Genomic DNA, 23,683 nt, shown 5'->3' with positions numbered 1-23,683 from the left:
ATATTACAGCTAAGGTTGAAAAAAGAGTGAGAAAAATACAATTTTTGTATTTTGTACAAAAAGAGATAATACATATCCTGTGCACTGTACTGATCAGACCACATCTTAAATAATCCATTTCTATGCATCAAAATTTAAGAGGTGATACGGACACAACTATGTTCCCATATTACATAAAAACCAGTTGAGAAAAAGATGTTTAACCTAGATATCTAGAAGATATAGAGGAGACATAATTATCTTCAATATTTGAAGATGTCTCACATAAAAGAGAGAAATGATTTATTTTCTGTTGCTCTCTATTTGTGTTTAGGATTGATCCTATAGTTTATACTTTGTCTAAGAAAAAATCTTCATGTTGGAAGTATAGAACTGAAGAGTTTGCTTGTACTAGAAATGCTAGCTATAGCACAAAGAGAAGGAAAAGAAATTGAAGGGATTAGAATAGGCAAAAGAAAATGGAACCATCTCAGTATGCAGATGATATGATGGCATATTTAGAGAATCTGATAGAATCAACTATAAAATGTGTTGAAATAATTAACAACTTTAGCAAAGTTATTGAATAAAATAAACCTACATAAATCATTAGCATTCCTATAAGTTACCAACAAAGTCCAACAGCAATGAATAAAAAAAGAAATTCCATTTAAAAAGACTGGAGACAATACAGAAACTTGGGAATCTACCTACTAAGACAAATCCAGGAACTATATGAACAAAATTATAAAACTTTTCTCACAAATAAAATCAGATATAAGCAATTGGAAAAATATTAATTGCTCATTGGTAGGCTGAGTAAATATAAATGAAATATGACAATAAAATGACAATTCTACCTAAATTAATTTTCTTTTCAATGTCATACCAATCAAACTACCAAAATATTATTTTGTAGAAATAGGAAAAATAATAACAAAACTCAACTGAAAGAATAAAAGGTCAAGTGGGCAATTAAGTACCTTAGTAGAATTAAGATTCTGGTCCAGAAATAAGAGATTCTAAGTTCAAATCTAGCCTTAGACACTTCCTACCTGTTTGACTCTGGGTAAGTTACTTAACACATTCTATCTTGGAAATAATATACAGTATTGATTCATAGATGGAAGGTAAGGATTTTAAAAAATAACATTTTAAAAATGATTAAAAAGCTATGAATATCAAGGGATTCAATAGGAAAAAATGTCCATTGTTCTTGCTTGTAACAAGTCATCTCTTTTTCTCATTAACACTTTAGTTGTTAATAATAGCCTCGAAGTAAAAGAGTAATGTTGCTGGTAGCTCTGAGAAGTCTAAGTCATAAAGTACATTTCTATGTTTGTATAAGAAATAACTATTAAATAATGGAATTTGCTATTAAACACAATTTTCAACTTAAAGAAGGGTCTTGGAAAATATTGGTTGCATTAAATGAGGCACTGTGTACAGTAGGTAGTGACCATAGTAATCTAGTGTTTGAGAAACCCAAAGAACTAAGCTTTTGGAACAAAAACTCACTATTTGACAAGAACTGCTGGGAAAACTGGAAACTCTGGCAGAAACTAAGTATAGACCAACATCTCACACCATACACCAGGGCAAGGTCAAAATGGGTACATGTCTTAGATATAAAGAGTAATGCCATAAGCAAATTAGAAAAAAATGATAGTTTGTTTACCTGATATAATAAAGGAAATAATGACCAAACAAGAGACAGACCATTATGAGATATCAAACAGATACTTTTAGTTATATTAAATTTTAAAAGATTGGTACAATCAAAACCAAGGCAACCAAGATACAAAGGAACCCAGAAAGCTGGGGGGAAATTGTATGCCTTTTTTTTTTTCTGATAAAGCCCCAATTTCTCAAATATAAAGAGAACTGACTCAAATTCATTTATTTTTTTAAAACCCTTACCTTCCACGTTAGAATTAAAACTATGTATTGGTTCCAAGGCAAAAGAGTGGTAAGGGCTAGGCAATGGGGATTTTTTGCCTAGGGTCACATAACTGGGAAGTGTCTGAGGCCAGATTTGAACCTAGGACCTCCCATCTCTAGGCCTGGCTCTCAATCCAATGAGCTACCCAGCTTCCCCCTGACTCAAATTCATAAGAACATAAGTCATTCCCCATTTCATAAATAGTCAAAGGATATGAATGGTCAGTTTTCAAGTAAATAAATCAAAACAATCTATAATTATACACAAAACTCTCTTAAACACTATTAATTAAATACAAATTAAAATAACTCTGATATAGGTACTACCTCACAACTATCAGATTGGCTAATATGACAGAAAGGGAAAATGATAAATGTTCATACTAATATGGAAAAAATTGGGACACTAATTCACTGTTGTAGTTTTTAATTGATCCAACCATTCAGGAGAACAATTTGGAACTCTGTCTCAAGAGATGCTTATACCCTTTTGACCCAGCAATGCTACTACTAAATTATATACTAGAGAGTTTTTTTAAGCAAAAGTACCTCTATGTACAAAAATCTTTGTAGTAGTTATTATGGTAGCAAAGAACTGGAAACTGAGGGGATGTCCATCAACTGGGGAATGGCTGAATAAGCTGTGTTATATGATTACAATGGAATACTATTTGCTATAAGAAATATTGAGCAAGATGATTTCACATAAATCTGGTAAGACACAAACTGATATAAACTGAAGTGGTCAAAATCAGGAGAATATTGTATACAGTGAAAATAATATGGTACAAAAGTCAACTATAAATGACAGTCATTCTAAGCAATATAATGATCTAAGATAATTTCAAAAGAGTGGTAATGAAAAATGCTAGGCACTTCCAGGAAAAGATGGAGTCCAAATGCAGATCAAAACATGCTATCTTTTTACTTTATTTTCTTCATGTGATTTTTTTTTGTTTGTGTCTTCTTCTATAAAAATGCCCAATAAGTAAATATGTTTTGCATGACAGCACATATATAACCTATGTCAATTTATATACCATTTCTGGGAGTGGAAAGGGGAAGGAGGAAGGGAACAGTGAAAATTTGAACTCAAAATTTCAGAAAATTGATGTTAAAATGGTTCCACCTATGTCACAAATGAAGGAGTATACACAGAAGAGCTACTTCTTTGAATTTGAGACTTCACATTCATGAAAATTACTCTGGGTTTCTGTAATACACTCATTTCAGTTCCACAAGCATTTACAAATTATTGAGTGTCTACTATATGAAGGACACTGGAAATATAAAGAGAAAATGAAATATATTACCTCAACAAGCTTATAGTTTTTTCAAGGGAGGAAGAATGTAATATCACAGACAAGTAAATATATTCTCAAGTGAAAACAAAGACAGAACTTACAGGGAGGGAGGTTAAGGAAGGCTTCCCATTGGAGGAAGCTTGAGTTGAATCTTTGAAGGATGCTAAGAATTCTCTGAGGGGGAAGTGAAGAGGGAAAACTTTCCAGGATTTGGGGATAGCATAATCAAAGGTGGAGAAGTAAGAGATGGAATGCCAATTATAAGGAAGAACAAGTATGACAGGTTATTTGCAACATAGTGTGTAAAGAGGAAGAATATGAATGTCTGTAGAGGGAGATAGAATCCAAGCAAAGAGGGCTTTAAATGCTTGTCTGATAAATTTGTATCCCTTCCAAAGACACAGTTTTATTTTTCTTTAGCCAAACAAAAGACATGGACCAACATTTATCCAGCTTTCATTTAATTCAATAGACATATAATAACTTCTGTTTATATACAAGGTTCTGTGCTAAATAATGAGCATGAATTAGTCTTTTTAAAAATAATGCAATTATCAGACAAGTGACATATTTTGAGAGTAAATAGTAACAACAATCAGTTATAATTCATAATGTTAAGTACTTATTTTCTTAGAAATACAAGTGTCCTATTAGCTTTGACTCTATTTCTCCTCTTCCTCCTCCATTCCTAGTACTAATAGCATTCATAGACAACTTTAAAGTTTGAAAAGTCCTTCAACACGTTTTTTTTGAACCTCACAACAACCCAGTTCTGAAAGTATTAGCATCTTCTTAGCTATGAAGATATTGAGGGTTCAAGAGGTTCAGTAAATAACTAAGTATAAGATTTGAATTCAGGGCTTTCTGAGTCTTATGTCCAATACTCTACCCATTACCCCACACTTTATTTCTTTGAGGCTCACTATAGTTCTCTAATTGGCCCACTTTTCTATTACTTATTCAAAGATCTACTTACCCTATTTCAGTTATGCTATAATACTACTGAGATCCATTTCCCTCCAGAAAAGGAAGAGGGCCAGGGAACATCTAAAGGCAAATGATAGTTAAGAGTCTCATTGTATAAAAGAAGAAAGTAGAGGAGATCTCAGGAGGACACAGTGTCTTGCTCTCCAAGGAATAATGATGGTGTTCCACATATTCCTTCAGGTGAAGAGTCCTTCATTATCGGTCAGAGGAAAAGAGTGGAATAGGAGTGATTGATAACTTCCTGCTGAGTGGAACCAAGGTTACTATTTGTCAACCTGACAAAAGTAAGAAAGAAAAATGCTGCCATCCGAAGACATATATCTAGGACATGACAGATTTCTATAAATTTGTCAAATCAAATGATCACTACCTACTCCTTATGGTTTACATGAGGACAAATGATACTGCCACAAGTAATGCAGAAAATATTACTAAAAATTATAAGATTGAAATTTAAAGCCAACCCCCCCAAAACCCTAGACCTTCACTAAACAGAAGGCCTATTGTTATTGTTGAAGGACATTCATTGAAAATGGACAAGGAAGAAAAAAAGCTGCCTTTCTACTTCCCCACCTCTCTTTTTCTTTTCTGCTTTCATTTCCCCTTTCTCCCCTTTCATTTTTTCCTTGTCTTTGTCTTTTCTCTTAGTGGAATTAAGACCAAGAGAGATCAATAATTTACAAAACACAATACTCAAGAAAAAAACCTATATAAAATATACAAATTATAGATAATAAACATTGAACCAGAGATTCTTTCACAAAGTTCTGCTGTAATGCTCCATCATGGCTTAGAGTTGATCCAGGATTTCATAACTGAATGGCAAGTCCCTTCTCCAAAATAGAAAGGCTTTGGGTATGAAACACTGTCTGTGGTCCTAGAATCAATCACACTAAAACAGAGAGAAATGATTTACCTCCTATCATTAATTACCATGTTTTATACAATGGTAGATCAAAGGACTAATTTAATGGCACAAAATTTGTGTAATAATTTAGGTTATTTCAAATTTTTATACTGATTCAACTCATTTATAAGCATTGAATATCAATTCAACAGGTATTTATTAAGTGAATGGCCTTTATTCTATGTAATGTAATGGCCAGTTAAAGACACTGGGACTATTTAGAAGAGAATGGGGAAATCAGGGTGGCATCAGAGAAAAAAAGGGATTATAAAAAAGTAGTTCAAATAAAGAAATTAGATCCCAAAGAAAAATATCACAGAATCATTGAAATTTAGCATTGAAAGGGATCTAAAAGGTTAACTAGACCAACCCAGACAAAATAAATCTCCACTATAACACACCTCACTCTAGTTCCTTCACTATACTGCTTGCTGTCCTCTGGGCACTTTCCAATTTATAAACATCTTAACTGTGATCCTGGGCAAGTCATTTAACCCCATTTACCTCGATTTCCTTATCTGTTAAAAGAGCTAGAGAAGGATATGGCAAAGCACTCCAGTATCTTTGCCAAGAAAACATCAGTGAAGTCAGGAAGAACTGATGACAACTGAAAAATGACTGAACAGAATATATGCCTCATATGTAAGCTCATAATGTGATTTAGTCCATAACTTATTACAGCATGCTCTTGCCAACGAATGAGAACATTCTATGGAATTAGTATTTACTTAGATAATATTAATAGATAATATTACAATTCTCATATGAAAGGTATATAGAAAGAATAAACAATAGCAAAGCAATGCACTTCTATAAAGAGCTAGTATGAGTTTCTGTCTTTAGCTCTAAGAAGACATTTTTTTTCAGGGCACAAGAGCATCATTTAATATCTTGGTTTATTTTGACATTCAAAAGCACTTTTTGCCCACTCAAGATTGTTAATTGATAACTTTGAATATCTCTAACTTTGTGTCTCTATTCAAAGAAGTCCTAACAATTAACTTTCTCTTGAGTGGGTTATGAAAAAGCCTAATATTCTCAGCACATGAGACAAAGACCAAGACAAAGGCATTAGCTGATCTTTGCAGAATGATATATCTAAGGCAAAAATAGAATAAAGAAAGAAAATGTGGTGACCTTCCTGGGAGCTAAAGTTCTTATCTCCCATGATCCAGTTATAATGAGGTAGTATGGAATACTGAATAAAGTGCTAGACTTATAATTAGGGAAATCTAAGTTCAAATCCTGCTTCATACACAAATTATTTGCATGACCATAAGAGTCACCTAAAATAGAAAACTCAGTTTACTCACCTGTAAAATTGTGTTGTTCTCTATACCTCACGGGATTATCCTAAGGGAATATAATGCCTATATAATATATATATATAATAAAGTGCCAGACAATTTTCAAGCATATATAAATCCAGTAAATAAATATAGTCCTAAACAATGGGATGTTAAACAACAAAGCCATGGAATTTGTCTTTTTGATTCTGTGATATGAGATGTTTCAAGTAAAGAGAAGAAATAATTATATATTTTCTAGTCAGCTATGACTTATCATTAATATAAATTGTTATTGGCCCTATTGATAGATTCTCAAAAAGTAATAAAATTATTGAAGCAGAATTTTAAAATTGAAAGAAAGTTCATAGGATATCTATTCCAATCCATATATAGTGATTACGTTTTTTATTAGATCCAACTACTCTTCCTGACAATTTTCTTAATTGTTATTGACATCACTCAATACATAGGACTCTACAAATTTGGATCTGGAATAATTCTATTGTTATAATATCTTCCTCTGTCTTCCCACTTGGTCTAGAAACATCTTGCCATTCAGCTACCAATTTGTCTGCTGTTCAGATCTCTGTTGCCATGCGGTTCCCAAGTGATTTTTGTATTTGCAGTATGCCACCCAAGAAGCAGTTTCTGAATTTTTTGTGTAGCCCCATCCCCTAAGGCTGTAACTTAGATACATGAAATTACTACAAAGTATCAAATTTATTAATTAAATCTCAATGGGACAACAAATACCAGAACATCTCAAGGTAATCACAGTAATGTTAACCCTGTCAAGAAAACTTCAAATTTAGTTTAAGAGACCTATCAAAAACAAAAACAAACAAAAAAGATCCCATTGATGCTTCAATAGGGTTCCAGGAAGGATCCACTACACACCCACTATAATAACAAAAATGAGAAAATAAAAATCACCTCTACAGCCACACACCTACGTGGAAGGAGAATAATTTATGTTCATCAGTGTCAATTATCCTCCAAGCTTTAAGGAAAAATCTGGCAATGTCTTGAGGCTGGTAATTCATAGGTGTGGTTAACAAGTCAGTTCTAGGTGTGAAGTAGATAGTATAGATAGAAATTAATACTGTGATTGGACTTGGAACTTGGAAGTTTTAATTTATTATTTCTTGAAATCAGAGTGTCATGACTTTTTTCAAATCATGACTTTCAGAGTCTTATGATTTCCACCTAAATTCTCTCTTTTAAACTTGCTTTCCAGATCAGTTGTTTTTGGTTTTGTAAGTGTGTGTATTTGTGCATGTGCAGAGGTTGATAAAAGGAAGGGCATATTAGGGGAGCCGATGGTTAGAAGGAAAACACTTTTGAGAATGGACAGTGAAAGGAGGTGGGGGCAGGGGAATATGGAGGGAGTAGGATACAGGGAAATATACAGTAAGTGATCTTAACTATGAATATGAATGGGATGAACTCACCCATAAAGTGGAAACAGATAGAAGAATGGGTTAAAAAAAAACCCAGAATCATACAATCTGTTTTTTTGTTGTTGTTTTTAACATACTTTATTTTTTCAAATAACACAAAAAAAACAATTTTTAATATTCATTTTCTAAAATTTGAGTTCCAAATTCTCTCTTTCCTTCCTGCCTCATCCCTGTCCCTGAGATGGTAAGCAAATTTAATCTAGGTTATAGATATGTGATCATACAAATCACATTTTCTATTGATTATGATGTGGAAGAAGACATGAAAAAATCACAAAGAACATAAAGTAAAAATAGTATGATTCAGTCTGCATTCAGAATTCAGCAGAGCAGTTCTTTCTTTGACAATCATACAATCTGTTTTTTAATAAAAATCACACTTAAAGCAGAGAAATACACCCAGAGTAAATGTAAAAAAAAAGATAAATTGAATAAAAATCATTGGGAAAGTTGCTGTTCAAAGTCACAAAAAAAAAGTACTATAGGTGTGCACAGTGGTACCATTGCTAGGGGAGGAAAATTGTTTCCTCACTGATTTCCTCATCTCCCCAACACATATCATATTAGATGTTCTTAACATTGGATTTTATCAACTTGTTGATTTTTAATATTTTAGTCTATTTCATTATAATTGGATTCCTTTTTAATCATATATGTTTTTTCTTATACATTTAAAAACATCATTTTGAAAAGAAGTATATATACATAGACTTCACCAAAATGTCACAATGATCAATGAAACAGAAAAAAAGATTAAACTTCTGCTCTATAACTAAGACAGATCTTGGAAAAACACTGTAGTAAGAAAACAAGATCTTCAATGCTCTTCTACTTCCCCTTTTATCATTCTTTCCTTTAACTCATCTGCTTCTTAGAATACTTCTCAGGAATATTTCTAATTCTACAAGTATGATGTGTGAGGTACAATAAAGGAAAGTTATAATAAAATTTGAAGCACAATAAGAAGTTTGTGTGCAAGATATTTTGGAGAAATAAGGCACGTCATTCTAGGGTTCGTCAGTTCAAATATAGAAAAATCACCTTCTCCATCTATGTGAAAGGCCAACTCTAAGTGTCCTTAGTAAACAACTGCTGAGTAGTCAAACAACAGAGTGATTGAAATCTTCTAACATAACACCTTTCCAGGCACTTATTATGTTTTTAGTAGGACTTAACAAAGAAACTAATTTCCTTATGATGCAAGAAGCTGGCATAAGAGGTTGATTTAAAAGTTGATTCTAAGTAAGAATTTTGACTTTATCTATAAATGAATTAGGTAAATGTTTTGAGCTGTTTTTATATGCTCAGTACTAAGTATACAGAGAATATGCTATAACAGCCTCTGAATTAGTATAATCTTGTATCTCAAGTAGGGAAAGTAAGACAAGTATGCAACTACTTATATTACAATAAAGTATATAATACATGTTACATGAATGATAAAAATAAAATTAGGTATAGGAGGGAGAAACAACTTAAGGCTTGAGTGATCATTTAAGTCTTTAAGAAAGAGATGACTTTTGATCTTGGCCTTTAAGGACAGAAAAGATGCTAATAGTCAGTCTAGGGAGGGAATTCCCACATGGTAAGAAAAAAATGGGTATGAACAGTTAGAAAGTGATAACCCTTCTGAAAATCATAATAAAAACTAAGAAATGAAGGAATAAGTATTCATTAATGCCTGCTATGTGCCAGGTAGTATACTAACTGCTTTGCAAATATTATCTCACTTGATTCTTTCAACAACTTTGCAAGGTAAATACTATCAATATCTCAATTGTATAATCAAGGAAACTGAGGCAGATAGAAGTCATGTAACTTGCCCACCGTTAAACAATTAGTAAGTCTCTGATGCCAGATTTCAACTCCGGTCTTCCTGATTCTAATCCCAATGTTCTAACCTCTTTGTTGATAAAGAATTTCAAGAAGGAAGAGATGTTTAACACTTTTAAAGACTCCAGAGAGGTCACAGAGGACAAAAACAGAGCAAAGATTACTAGACTTGGCATTCTAGAAGTTGCTAAAAGACTTGACAAAAACCGCTGAAGTAAAATGGTTAGCTAGAAACCTAATGGCAGGAGAAGCTGCTCATTGAGAGATAGATAGATGAAGATAAAATATAATAATAATAAAGAACATTTAGATAGCACTTACTATATACCAGGCATTGTGCTTTACAATTGTTACCTCATCTGATCTTCACAATAACCCTGTGAATGAAAGTTTTATTTCCCCAGTTTTACAGATGAAAAAAAACAGGTTAAATGACTTGCCCAGCTAGTGGATGTCTAAGAAAAGATTGGATTCAGGTCTTCCTAATTCCAGGAGTAGGTCTTTTATGCACTGTGCCACAGTTTTTGTCATATGAGAAACACTTTAAATGCTTTATGCTCAGTATAAAAGTACTGATTTAAAATGTAAATTCATGCTTTTGAGAGTGAACAAAGAAACCTGCTTCTCCCACAGCCCCTGAGAGCAGATGATTTCATCACTTCTCCTTATGCCTTTTCTGCAGTTGTGAACAACCCAAACATACCAAAGCCTTCTGGCTTTGCTTCATCAAGGTACAAATCTCCTCACTTTAAGATAAAAAGTCAATGATGGTCTAATTATTCATGCACTTCATCTAGTGATATGAAATGGTAACCTACTTGAATGCTTAGCTACAGTTATTTAAACTCTTTGAATTGCTCTTTGAAACAAGCATATTAAAATTCAGCAATTTCAAATATTAATAATGTTAAATTAGTCAATGAAACAGACAATATTGGGTTGCACCTGTTACTGCTTGTACCTAATGCCTCTTCAGCTTAGAAACTGGAGAATCCTTAAAAGAGTTACTTTTCACCCTAAAGAGTTTGTCCTTGAAATATAGACTTCCTAACAACAAACACATGAAAAATAGTCTGAATTCCAACTATATCAGGGTTTCAGCAGCCATTTTACCTTCCACATGAGCCTTGTAGGAATTAAATAAAATTAAGCTGTTTGGACTTGTCAGTTTCTGATTAAATGCTCTAGAGGAAGAGAGTTTTAATTGACTAATAGGCAGTTCATGAAAAATGTACGACTCTCATGTCTAAGCTAAAGCCAGAGGGATTTGATTTCCTGATTTAACCTATTACTCAGGAAATAATCTCATTTTCTTTAAAATGGGTTTTAAAGTTTCATCCCTAAATTGAAGCAGTTTATGATAGTCTGCTACTCATAATAACAATAATAAAAGCAATAATAAGTAAAAAGTGATCATCCAAAATTAACATAAGTCTGACCATGTCACTCCTCTTCCCTATTCAATAAACTCCAGTAGCTCACTATTATCTTCAATATCAAGATAAAATCCTATTTGTATTCAAAATCCTTCATAACTTGCCCCCTGCTCTTGCAGCCTTCTTACATCTGAACATCATTACCTGGGTACTCTGTGATCCATTGACACTGGCCTCCTTGCCGTCCCTTGACCAAACAATCTATGCCATGAGCCTGAGCTTTTCACTGACTGTCCCACTGCCTGGCATGCTCTCCCTCTTCTCTGCTTCTATGGTTTCATTCAGTTCCCACTAAGTTTTCATCTTCTTTAGAATCTACAAGAAGTCTTCCTGGTACCTGATTCCTTCTTAATTATAGTGCTTTCCTTCTGTTGATTATTTCCAATTTCTCCTATACATAAACTTGTTTGCACATATTTGTTTGCATGTTGCCACCCCCATTAGACTGTGACTTCCTTGATGATAAGGAATGTTGTTTTCCTTTTTTATGTCCCCAGCCACAATGCCTCTGATATAGTAGAGATTTAGTAAATGTTTATTAACTAAATTTTCACTCCAAATTGTATTTGTTTATATTCTTTCAAAGAGTTAAACATATTTTAAAAACATTTAGTTAATTCTCACAATAAACAGGAGATGAGAAAGCAATATCCTCATTCTACTAATGAAAAACTAATGTTAGAAAAAATACATACAATTTAAAAAATGTTTTGCTCAGCCATATGGTTTTAGTCATTATTGCAGGGGAGGCTGAAGCAGATGGATAAATTGAGTTTGGTAGTTCTGATGTGTAGTACACCTAATGTTGATTTTGTGCATGCATTAAGTTTAATACCAATATGGTGAACCCATTGGAATATAGGGTTACCAGGCTGCTAAGAAGTGGCAAACTAAAAATGATTCATATCAGAAATATGTAGCAGGTTAAAGCTTCTATGGTGATTGCACTTGCTAAGTGCATACAGATTGTGAGAAGACTCTATTGTTCTAGCCTAGGAGAGAGAAAGCTTGATTCTATATGGTCTTTCTCACTTCTAAAGTTTCAATGGGAGAAAAAAAGTATTATAATGAAAAGTTATCTTATAATTTAGGAGAACTAAGACCGTACTAATTTATGTTGTGTTAAAATACAACATTGTCTACCTCAATTTGATTCCTCAATGACATCATTAAAAAATTATGACCAAATTCCATTGTCATGTTATGAAATCTGTATATAATTTCATTTGGTAATTTGCCCTAAACACAGATCATATGGCTAACAAATATTTACCCTGCACTTACTGCCTTAAGACTTTATGCATTTTCTAGTAGACAATGGATAGTTACTTCCTTCTACCAGAGAGGAAATTCATGTTCCAAATAAAGGAGTGGATGAATCAAGGTTGAATGAACATTAGTTAGGTATTGGATGACCTTGATGACTGAAGGTGGGGCCCTTCTAACTTCTAGATTTTCTCATTCTATGAAATAACTAGTACTTTAGTCCCCACGATGAAAACTTTTTTAAATGCTCTAATACATTGATATGACTAATGATTTGTTTTCATGGTACTGTAAGAATATAAAAATTTAGGTTTTTTATGCTAATATGAAAGTTCTAAAGTAATATTGTGATTGCTATTTTAAAAATATTATAGGTTAAGTCAAAATGACTTTTAGTAGTTTTATTTACAAAGAGATGAAAAGAGTGAAAGTGGTAAGATGTAAGAAGGTAGAGAATGTCTAGCCTATCACTCACTCTAAGTACTGTTCCAGTGTCTGGCTCAACCCTGGCAGGGCTCAATAATCTGCAGTCAGAGGGCTTGGTGGTGTCTTCAGCAAGGGTTCCACCAAGCAGCCTCCTCCAGGAAAGGAAGGTCTCTCTGGAACCACTCTCCAGAAACCAGGAAAGGAAGGCCAGCTACTCACCCAGCAGGTCAACACAGGATGCTGGGAAAGAGTTTTCTCCTTCAGTCCAGCTCACTGGTGTAATCCAAAGGAAAGTACTGAAAGAGTTGCCTAAATTGGGACTCTGTAATGCTTAATCATCTGGAAGTGGTCATGGTATAGATATACTTAATGGATGTCATGCCAATCTTTCCTCTTCCTAGGTGCCCTCTATTTTACCTTTTGGTATATAAGTCAAGTCAAGGTAACAAGCATTAATTAAGAGCCTACTAGGGGGCACCTAGGTTGCTTAGTGGATAGAGCACCAAGTCTAGAGATTGGGAAGACCTGGGTTCAAATCTGACCTCAGATACTTCCTAGTTGTGTGACTCTGGGTAAGTCACTTAGCCCCAGTTGCCTAGCTTTTACAATTCTTTTGCCTTAGAACTAATATTTAGTATTGATTCTAAAACAGAAGATATTGGGTTTTTTTTAAAGAACCTATTAAGAACCAGGCACTATACAGTAATAATCCTGGGTGATATAAAGAAAGTCACTAAGATAGCCCCTGCATTCAAAAAGCTCATATTCTAATGAGGGATAGATGGGATAAAAGCTATCAAATGTTGAAAAGTTAATTGTTTATGATAGAACTTGTAAAACAAGAGGGTTTTTTTTTAAAAGTGATACTGTAAGGTATTAGAGAAAGAGAGTTATGTAGGAAGACTTGAGAGCATAAAAGAATTAAACAATTTTTAGTAATCTGATCACTCCCAGGACATAGATTCAAGTTCTACCTCTGAAGCTAACTTCTATAACTCTGGGGGAAATCCTTTATCTCTCTTGAATCTCAGTTTCCTCAACTGACAAGACAAGCTCTGTGGTCTCTTCTAGCTCTAGATCTTTGCTCTTATGATTCAAGATTGGTCAATATATTGTACTGATAATCAAAAGAAACATTATAGTGAGACTAAATAGTGAGGCTTTTGTAATTAGTTGCTAAAAGTTTTTTGAGTGCTACCAAAGCCTTATACCAAAGACTATTAAGTGTTCAAATCCTTGTACTAAGTGCTATTAGGTGTTCAGACTAAGATAATTATTTTAGATTCTAACCTTGTCCAATAAGATGTAGAATATTTTATTTAGTCTGGTCACCACATTTGAGATAGGACATTGGCAAATTTGTTGGCATTCAGAAGAGAGAAATCAGAATGGTGAGTGGACTACAAATTATGGCTTATTGGTCAATAAAAGGATTTAGGGATGTTTAGCCTAGGGTAGATGTTAAACTAAACAGAAACAAAACATGTTTCTTGAGAATTTCAGATTTTCAAAAGCAGAAGGACTACCTTAGAAGGTGGCAAGTGCCTATTCATTGGAGGTCTTGAAAAGGAGTTTGAAGGCCATTTGTTGAGATATTATAGAGGGGAAACTTGTTCAAGTACAGATTCTACTTAATTTCATGCTCTAACATTGGGGGATGTGGGGCTTGGAAAAAAATGAAATTATCCCTAAATCCAAGTACTTTGAAATCAACAGAAAACCATGAAAACAGAAATGATTTAAGAAAAAGTATAAAGCAATATGTCATCATATGGAAATAAATATGAAAAGATTCCACATCTAAGGCAAAAACAAAGGGGATTCAGAAAAAGGGAACAACAGTTAATAGATTTAATCTAGGAATCATTCTATTTATGACTGACATTTATTATACTTCTTAAGGCAAATTATTTTTATTCTGAGTATATCTTTGAAATGAAAAGGATACTGTCTCACTTCTAGCAACTTTCTTACAGGAATTCAGTGAAGATTGATGTATCAACAAATCAAAGGAAATTCAAAGATGCCATTTAAATAGAAAACTTTATTATGGAATTAACATTTACACATTAGAGTGGTTCTTTATATATATTTCTCAAATTTTTTGTATGTCACTTTTAAAAATCAGGAATCCCATACATTTTCCATTACAACATAAACCTGATGGATTCACACTCTTTCTACTCTCATATTTTGATAACATGCTATCTGCCATTCTAATAATTTCAAGTATAATTATATTCATTTGTGGAGAGAAAGTTAAATTCTTAGACAATTTGGTTAAAAAAATACAAAAATTTTACATTTGTAATCTTTGGTATTCATTCTGGAAGCCTTGATTTTTTTTTTGATGCCTCAATGTAGAACAGACAATATTAATTACAAATACTAGGGGTGATGGAGGGTTCAGAAAGGAAAAAAAAAGATAACAATGCAGGTGTGCAATTGCTCTATGCTAAAAATGAGCAGTATAAGAGAAATAGTTAATTGTTTATGGCATTAAAGTCAGGAATCATTACCACCTGACAAAAAAAAAGTTAATCTCAAGGGAAAGAACTTAAGCAATTAAAAGGAAATCTGGTTTCAGAAAAATATGTAATCATAGAGATAATTAAAGAAGTTTTTAATTTAATAAAATGAAAAATGTCATTTTCAAGTTCTTCTAGCAGAAGATATGGGCTTTTTCTTTAAATAGAACTATCCTCATGAAAAAGCTCCCTTTCTTTGGCAGTGCATCATGGTTCATGACTCAGTGAACTCATATGACTAGACTGTATGACTAAAGAGGTCAAGACTATAGACTGAATTATCCCATAAGGACTATTAATTGGTATTCTCTGTTAGCCAGTTACTGATTGAATCCCTAATCTTCATAAGATATCATACAAATTCATGTTTGGTAACAGAAAGAACAAAAACATATGAGAGTGTCAATGTAAATTTATCACAACAACTAAAGACAAAGAGGCCAACAGCATAATGGGATAAGAATATCTCTAAGATGCAGTCTAGCTCTAAAAATTTGATAGTTTTTTTATGCCTTGAATACATTATTTGCATCCTATTATCAGAACTTAAGAAATCTATAACAGAGTAGAAGATGGTCCAGAAAAGGAAAGCTAAAATCATAGCAGGAATGAATAGACTTCCATAGAGGAAGGTTCTCTAGTTGAAGATTTAAGGAAAGCTGAGAGAGGTTAGAACCCAACAAATTTTTAAAAATTTCCCCATTACTCATTCACAAATTTTTTATAATAAAGGAACAAAGGACATTCTTTGAAGTTTGAGAAGTAGGTAGCTTTATTATTCTAGAAAAAATAAAATATTATTTCATATGTCATGTAGAAAACATGTGAACTAGATTATGCTAAGGCAGTGGTGGTGAACCTACAGCACAGGTGCCAAAGATGGCATGCAGAGCACTCTCTGTGAGCATGCAGCCACCCTTTCCCCAAATCCCGACCCCTGTTCATTACTAAAAAGGGAGAAGAATTCAGTTGGAGTTGTTCTCTTCCCCCTCTCTATACTTGCTGAGGACATTCTGACCAGCAGCTCAATGGGAGTGCTTTCTCCTTCCACTGTGTAGAGTAAGGGGGTGACAGGGCCCACTTGGCACTCAGTGGGTAGGGAGCATAGCACATGTTCTCTGGGGGAGGCATGCATGGCACTCAGTGTGTGGGGTAGGGTGGGGGTGGAGCCCATCATTTCATCTCTAAAAGGTTTGCTATCATTGCTCTAAGGGGCAGTATAGACTAAAAATATAGATGTAGTCAAGAAGGGTCTAAATTAATTCAGAAAACATACATACTTGTTTATCAAGGAAAGCTATGAATATTTTTGAACATTTTCCTGATATTTTGAATGAGCTAAATAAAAAAAATGTGAGAGTAGGAACAGCAATGTTCTCATTCTACTGTAGAATGTTTTAAACTACAAAATAAAATTAGGAGCAATTAGAATTGGACTTGAAATTAGAAAATTTAAAAAGACAGTTTTCACACAAGAGCTACCTTCTATAGAAATCCTTTTATGATCTTCCCAGCTTCTAGTAAGTTCACATCTCCCCAAACTGCCTTGTAGCTTTTTGTTTATTCTAGTTTTATAATATTTCCTCCTTGAGAGCAAGAACTGTTTTCACTTTTATCTTTTTATAGCACCAGCACACAGTAGGCACTTGATAAACCCTTGTCATTTGATTTATTGACTCTTAATGGAAATAAAATTACTATATCAGGATTATAACCTTCCTCATATCCCATCACCATCCACAGGAGAATGCAAATTTCTAAATTGTCTTCATATCACAAACGTTAGCAAGATAAGAAACATATAACATATATTTAATGCTTGTTACGTTTTAAGTCTTTTTTGCCTCCTAACTTCTGAATCAGCTTACAACCTGTAATTAATCAGTCAGTCAATATTTACAAGGAAGCACCAACTATGCTCCAGACACTGTGCTAAAATACCATCAAGGAAGTCATAGTCTAATGGAGAAGACAACATGCAAACAGTTATGTCCAAAAAAGATTTATACAATATAAATTGGAATAACTAATAGAGGGAAAACACTAATATTAAGGGGGATCATGAATGACTTCCTATAAAAGATGAGATTGTAGCTAGTGCTTGAAGAGAACCAGGATAGTCCAGAGGCAGAAATGAAGAGGGAGAACATTCCAGGCAAGGGAGGCAGTCAGTGAAAATGCCAGGAAACAGAATGTCTTGTTCAAGGGAAAACAAAGGAGGCAAGAAGCTGGTTTCATTGGATTACAGAATATGTGGGGATGTAAGAAAGGAAGATGTAGGGTATAACAAAAACTGATGCAGCAAAGGGTTAATTATTTAAAAATAACAATCTATTTTAAATATTTTTGCAATCCTACCTCATTTTCCCTATACTTATATTTTTCTATGCCTCCTAGAAGTAGGATAAAAAAACAAAAAGTAGTGCCAAATAGGATAAAAACATGACTGGTAAAGTAAATATACAACCATTTCATCTTCTAAGGCCTAAATTGTATTTTCATTATAAAATAGAGCACATGGGTCATTGTAAATTTTAATCTAAGTATTTTAATTTCTAGAAAGATTACATGTGCCTTCTCGAAGGAATCTTCTGAAAAATTTTGATAGCTGCTTGATTTTTGAAAAGCTTTAATATCTTGATTTACCCATTGTAGAGTATATTTGCAATCTCAGTTTACACATTCAGAGCTACAAATCTCATAAAGCCTCAAAGTGTTACTGGTAGAATTTTTAAAGCTGTTCTCCATATGTAATTTATTATTCCATTAGCAAATATATATGTTCCTCTTTTAATTCAAAGTGTTTTGAAATAATTTCTTTACTCAGCTGTGAATTCATTATGTCTATATGAACTTCCATCTGACTCAGTTATATTTTTTTCTCAGAAAAATGTAACAACTAGAATCATTGGAAATCATTTCTAATTTAAAAGTTTGTTTATTTCAAGAAGTTTTTACATATGAAGGGACAAGCAATGGCTAATTTTTCCTCTAATGCTATCCTGAAAAACAAATCATAGAACATATTCCCCAATAGGCAGTGTGTTCTCATGGGGGCTGTTTCCTAAGCAAGAGTTTCTACTCAATGAAAACACCAGGGAAATGACCAACAATATTTTATAAAAGCCATAATAAAATCATAAACCCAATTATTAAAAAAGCTAAAAATGAAGTATTAAGTTATATGTGTAATCATACCCAAAATTGGTACCCAAAAAAGTGTATTGTCATGTAGCATGTAAAAATGAAACTCTGCTAGATCAGAAATTTGGTACAACAACAATATAATGAAAGTATTGACATATTAAGACTGAAAAAGATGAGCTGGCATGTAGTAAGAGTGAAGGACAGATAGATAGGTAAGATGATCCAATGAAATCATTAAAATTTTGGGGAAAATCCTTTAGCTCACTTAAGGGACCTCCTTGAGTCAAACTTTTGGAAGGGCATGGAATACAGTCCCATAAAATTAGAAGGAAAGGATGGATAATGGTTTGCATAATTAAATAGAACTTTCAAATCAATGAAATCACAGGACTGTTTTAGTATCTGAGTGACAAATGTTAAGTATCTAATGTCAACTTTGCTTAATTAGATTATAGGGAAGTTGAAGTAGGTGATGGTTTAAACAGTTCAATTTGAAGGGGAAAAATTATCTGAAAAAGAACATAGTTTCTTTTTTTCTCAATAGCATTCCAATAACTTTTCCTATTGCAAGAAAAATTCAAATTCGTTTAATTGAATTCAGAAGTTGTTAATGATGAGTTAATAGGATTTAGAACAGGAAAATACCTTTAAAATCATCAGTCTATTCTCATCTGATGAGGAAGTAAATTAACATCCCAAGGTCACACAAGTAGAAATAGAAGGTCAATCAATGAAAGTCCAATGTGAACTGTGGTGTCTTCATACAAATCCATCACTCTTTTCTCTATGCTATGCTGCTTCATGAGAACTGAGAATAAAGAGATTGTGGCTGGTGACAATAAAGCTCCTACTGAAAGTGGATATTTTCTTTTCTACATCTTCAATTTATTCATAAAAAGTATAATATCAGATCAAAAACAATTTTTCAAGAAATAATGAGTGCTGAGAGGCATTTTTATCTTTCAAAGTCACAGAGCCTATCCTACGTTAGGTTGACAGCTATGTAAACAATCTACACATCATTGGAAGCCACAAACACAAGGGTCAGTTAGCAATTTGTTTGTAGCAGGATCTTCAAAATCTCTCTTATGGGATTTCTAAAACATAATTAAGAACACTTTCCCTCCTCACCTTAACATCCTTCATAGGCACAGTTCAGGACCACTTTCTCTGTGAAGACTATTCTAATCATAGGATCCTATATAGAGAGTTGGGAGTTATTATAGAGAACGTTGAATGAACCACTGTATTTTCCCAAAGAGGAAACTGAGACCCGGCTAGCAATTGAGTGGTGTAGAGTTCTAGAGTATGTCCTCTTAAATCTTAAATCTAGTAACCCATCCATTGTACTATGTTGCATCTAATCTGAATGATTGATGCTTTTCCCCTCCTTCAAACTATCTTGCACTTATTTATCTATGCATGCATTCTTTTCCTTTAGTAGAAAAGTCATTCCTTGAGGGAAGAGACTCTTATATGTCTGGGGGTTTTTCTGTTTTGTTTTGTTTTTTTACTATATAACCAGCCCATAAAACGCTGCTTTGAATACATTAGGTGCTTAGGCCTGTATCCTGACAACACATGTTACTGCTTTTCAATGTTCATGGCAGAGACTACTACAAATAAATTAAAGACAATGAAAAGATATTTTATAGAGTTAGGAATATTAGAATTAGATATACCCTTATATAGCCATGCTTCCAATTTACAGAGATCTACTTGACAATTGAGTCCCACTCAATTACAATTGTACAACTGTGGTACAACTACCCTAATGGGACAATATGAGATGAAGAAACACTACAACGTGAAGCATGGAAGGTAGGGACTATCTAAATAATAAAATCTCATTTCGAAACTTATTTGCAACAGAAAAATGCTCAATTATCCAAGTGCTGAATGTGAATGATGATAACATGAATATGGTTTATCTAGACATGTTTAATCATCAAATTCATGAAGAAACTCTGACAAAATGCAATATTCTTTTAGATGCCTAAGCCTCATTTCTAGGATAAGAATAGTTTACAAAATAGTCATTAAGGTATACAAATTTCTATATATCCTTAAACCAATTTATTTAAGTAGGTCTTGTGTTCTCTCTATATAAAATATTACATAAAGGAGCCATCAAAGTGTGTTTTAGCATGCATCTAAAGAAACCAAGATTTTAGTCATCTTGTATTGCAGTGCTTATGCTAAGTATTTGTAAAAGAACAATAAAAGAAGAAAAAAAAACAGGAGAAGTAATTGCAAATTCTACCTTATCAAGGTAGAAAAAGTTTATAAATAGGATCAAATTACATCAACATCTGTATATTTTTAAACCCTTACCTTCTGTCTTGGAATCAATACTGTGTATTGCTTCCAAGGCAGTAGAGTGGTAAGGACTAGGCAATGGGGGTTAAGTGACTTGCCCAGGGTCACAAAGCTGGGAAGTATCTGAAGACAGATTTGAAACTATGACCTCCCATCTCTAGGCCTGGCTCTCAATCCATGAGCTACCCAGCTGCCCCCCCCCAGCATCTGTATATTTATGTTCATTACTTGAGTGCAAAGAAAGATATAGTGAAGGATTATGAAAAATAAGTTGGACCATATTGTTCACGAGTAAAAATTAAGAGAATATTAAAAGTCAGAGAATAATAAACACTGCAAAGAAGTCACATACTCCCATATTCTGAATATTTTCTTAGAGAAAAGAATGAGTTATTAGATATGGTAAATACAAAATTACATCCCCCGAAATTAACTTAATAATAGTTTAATTAAAAATTTTTGTTACCAACATATATTGCCAATATGTGTCATACTCAAATCAGTTGTTTATCTAACCAAATAAAGAAGTTATAGCAAAGTCTATAGTTACAAAAATTAGAAAAAGCAAAATTAGAGAAAGAAATGAGGTACAATAAAATATATTTTTAACCTGACCTAGCCAATAAGCTACTAATTAAATGGGAAATAAATAAAGGAAAGGACCCCGACACAGATTACAACTATTTCTAAAAGTCACTTAACTGATAGAAATCAGTGCCTACAACATGGAAATGAATAGAGCACAGAAAACCACCTCTATCAGTGACACTTGATCTTCCTGTCAAGTAGAGAGATATGGTAAAAACCAAGGGGAAATGACACTTTATAATACAAATACATTTATAATTATTTTGGGGAAAAGATTGTAGAAAGTCATGAGTTATAATAATATTGCCTTATAAAATAGTGAGTACCATGAAAAATAAATTTAAAGAAAGATTAGAAGGGAGAAAGTCATCCTTAGGATGAATTAATGAATTTATCAGGACAGATAAACAATAGACAAAAAATAGAAAATATATGTGAGTTTAAATCTTTTCACCATCATAGAGAGTAGAATCACTACATTTGAACCCTCAAATCACATTCATGAAAACAAGCTTTCTACGAAAGCAAAGTCCTATGTATTCCATAATAGTATTCTACCAGTTTTATTCTATCCATGACACATGGGATCCAAAAATCTGAAGAATTAAAAATGAATATCATGCATAAATGAATGTAAAGATCCATCATGGTTGTTAGCAGAGAATAAGCATTAATTAAACAACTAAAAGCTTCATGAAATCATCTCATTTGATTTTCACAATAATCTTAAAGGTAAATGCTATACTTATCCTCATTTTCCAATTGATAAAACTGAGGCAACTAGGTAAAGTGACTTCCCCAGGGTCACATAGCTAGTATTTATGACTTCCTGGCTATAGACCTTGCACTGAGCCACACAAAAGAAAGAAAAGATCAGATGGGAATCTTTTTTTTGGGGGGGGGGGTCCTATCATTCTGGAAAGGCTTTCATAACCCAAGGTAACCTCTGTCATGATGAGGCAGTAGACCCTGCAAATTCTTCTGGATATGATATATCCTAACAGCCCTATACTTTCTAGCCAACAATAACGAGCAAATAAGGATCATCTTGCTTTCAGTGCTATATCTACTAGACCAGCTCTCACCTGTGTCCCCAAGAAACTATAGCATGTGTAGTGGCCACACCATAGTAAACCATCTTAGCAAGTGGGCTGAACCAGGTTGAGGGTAACTAAAAGTCTTCAAACCCACCACTGGGTGTCTACACCAGCCATGTAAAGACTTTCTCCATGAGGAATGGGAGGATGAGAACAATTTGTTCCAAAAGGCATGAAAACATGAAAGCAGGCACTGTGGAGATCATAGAGTTTGGTTAGACATTGAAGAAGCCAAGGTCATCCACTGCATCCTAAGTCATCACCAATTGTCTTGTCACTGGACTTTGAGGACTCTGAAAGAGAGATACCAATGACTTTACACAACTCTGCCCCACTTAAATCCAAATCATTTTCAAGTTAAAAGACAGCAATTGTGTCACTTTGGTCCTCTTCAAGTACAAATGACAACAACCAACTAACCAGCTTAATGAATTTATATCTATTGACTACACAAATCTTTATTCTTTCATCCACTCTCTCTTCACTCCAAATTCCCTAGCAAATCATTTTATTAATAAATTCAAAACAGAACAAGAGCACTCTTCCAATAGGTTTATATTTATACTAACAATGGTCTTTCTCAAGAATTTCCTTCTCTTATTTTATTGAAAAAAAATCATGGCCCTTTGAGTCTATAACAATTTCCATTAATTTCTGAAGATCAGAACTCAGCAACAAATATAAACACACACATATATATGCAAACACATATTTGCATATATTATGTATGTATTTTAAATATTATTTAATCTACCTTTAAGTGTATTTTATATCTAATTTTTATTGTATATATATTTTTATAATGTACATAATACACTAGTATAATAGGTAATATATGTGTGTGTGTGTGTGTATATATATATATATATGGGATCATGCTCAAAACACTTTTTTCATTGATACAGTTACAAAGTTAAAATAAGTATGGAGACCCCTGGTCTGGAGGACCTAGAAAAAATTATCTAAACCCAAAACATACATAGTTCGTGAAATTTCATTCACAATCCTTTCCTTGTTAGAGATTTTTCCTTTCCACTCTGTAATTCTCCACATTATAACTCTCTTTGAAACTGTCTCCTTTGTGCTGACTATAATATACCCAGTATTTCCACTTACTGATGAATTTCTTTCAGAAATCTGTTACTCCTTTCAGTTACTTTGCCTGGGTCTTAAATT

The 23,683-nt window shown here is 33.3% G+C and overlaps 1 protein-coding gene across 3 annotated transcripts in view; it reads right to left on the bottom strand.

The window, feature by feature from the left end:
• KCNK2 (potassium two pore domain channel subfamily K member 2) overlaps nucleotides 1–23,683 on the bottom strand; it is a 291,522-nt gene that overhangs the window by 83,031 nt on the left and 184,808 nt on the right. The gene's annotated exons all lie outside the window — the stretch shown is intronic.

This window comes from Monodelphis domestica, chromosome 2 (genome assembly GCF_027887165.1).
Source record: "Monodelphis domestica isolate mMonDom1 chromosome 2, mMonDom1.pri, whole genome shotgun sequence".
Classification (NCBI taxonomy): Eukaryota; Metazoa; Chordata; class Mammalia; order Didelphimorphia; family Didelphidae; genus Monodelphis; species Monodelphis domestica.
Note: the sequence above shows the minus strand (reverse complement) of the source record. Positions and strands in the feature narration are given on the sequence as shown.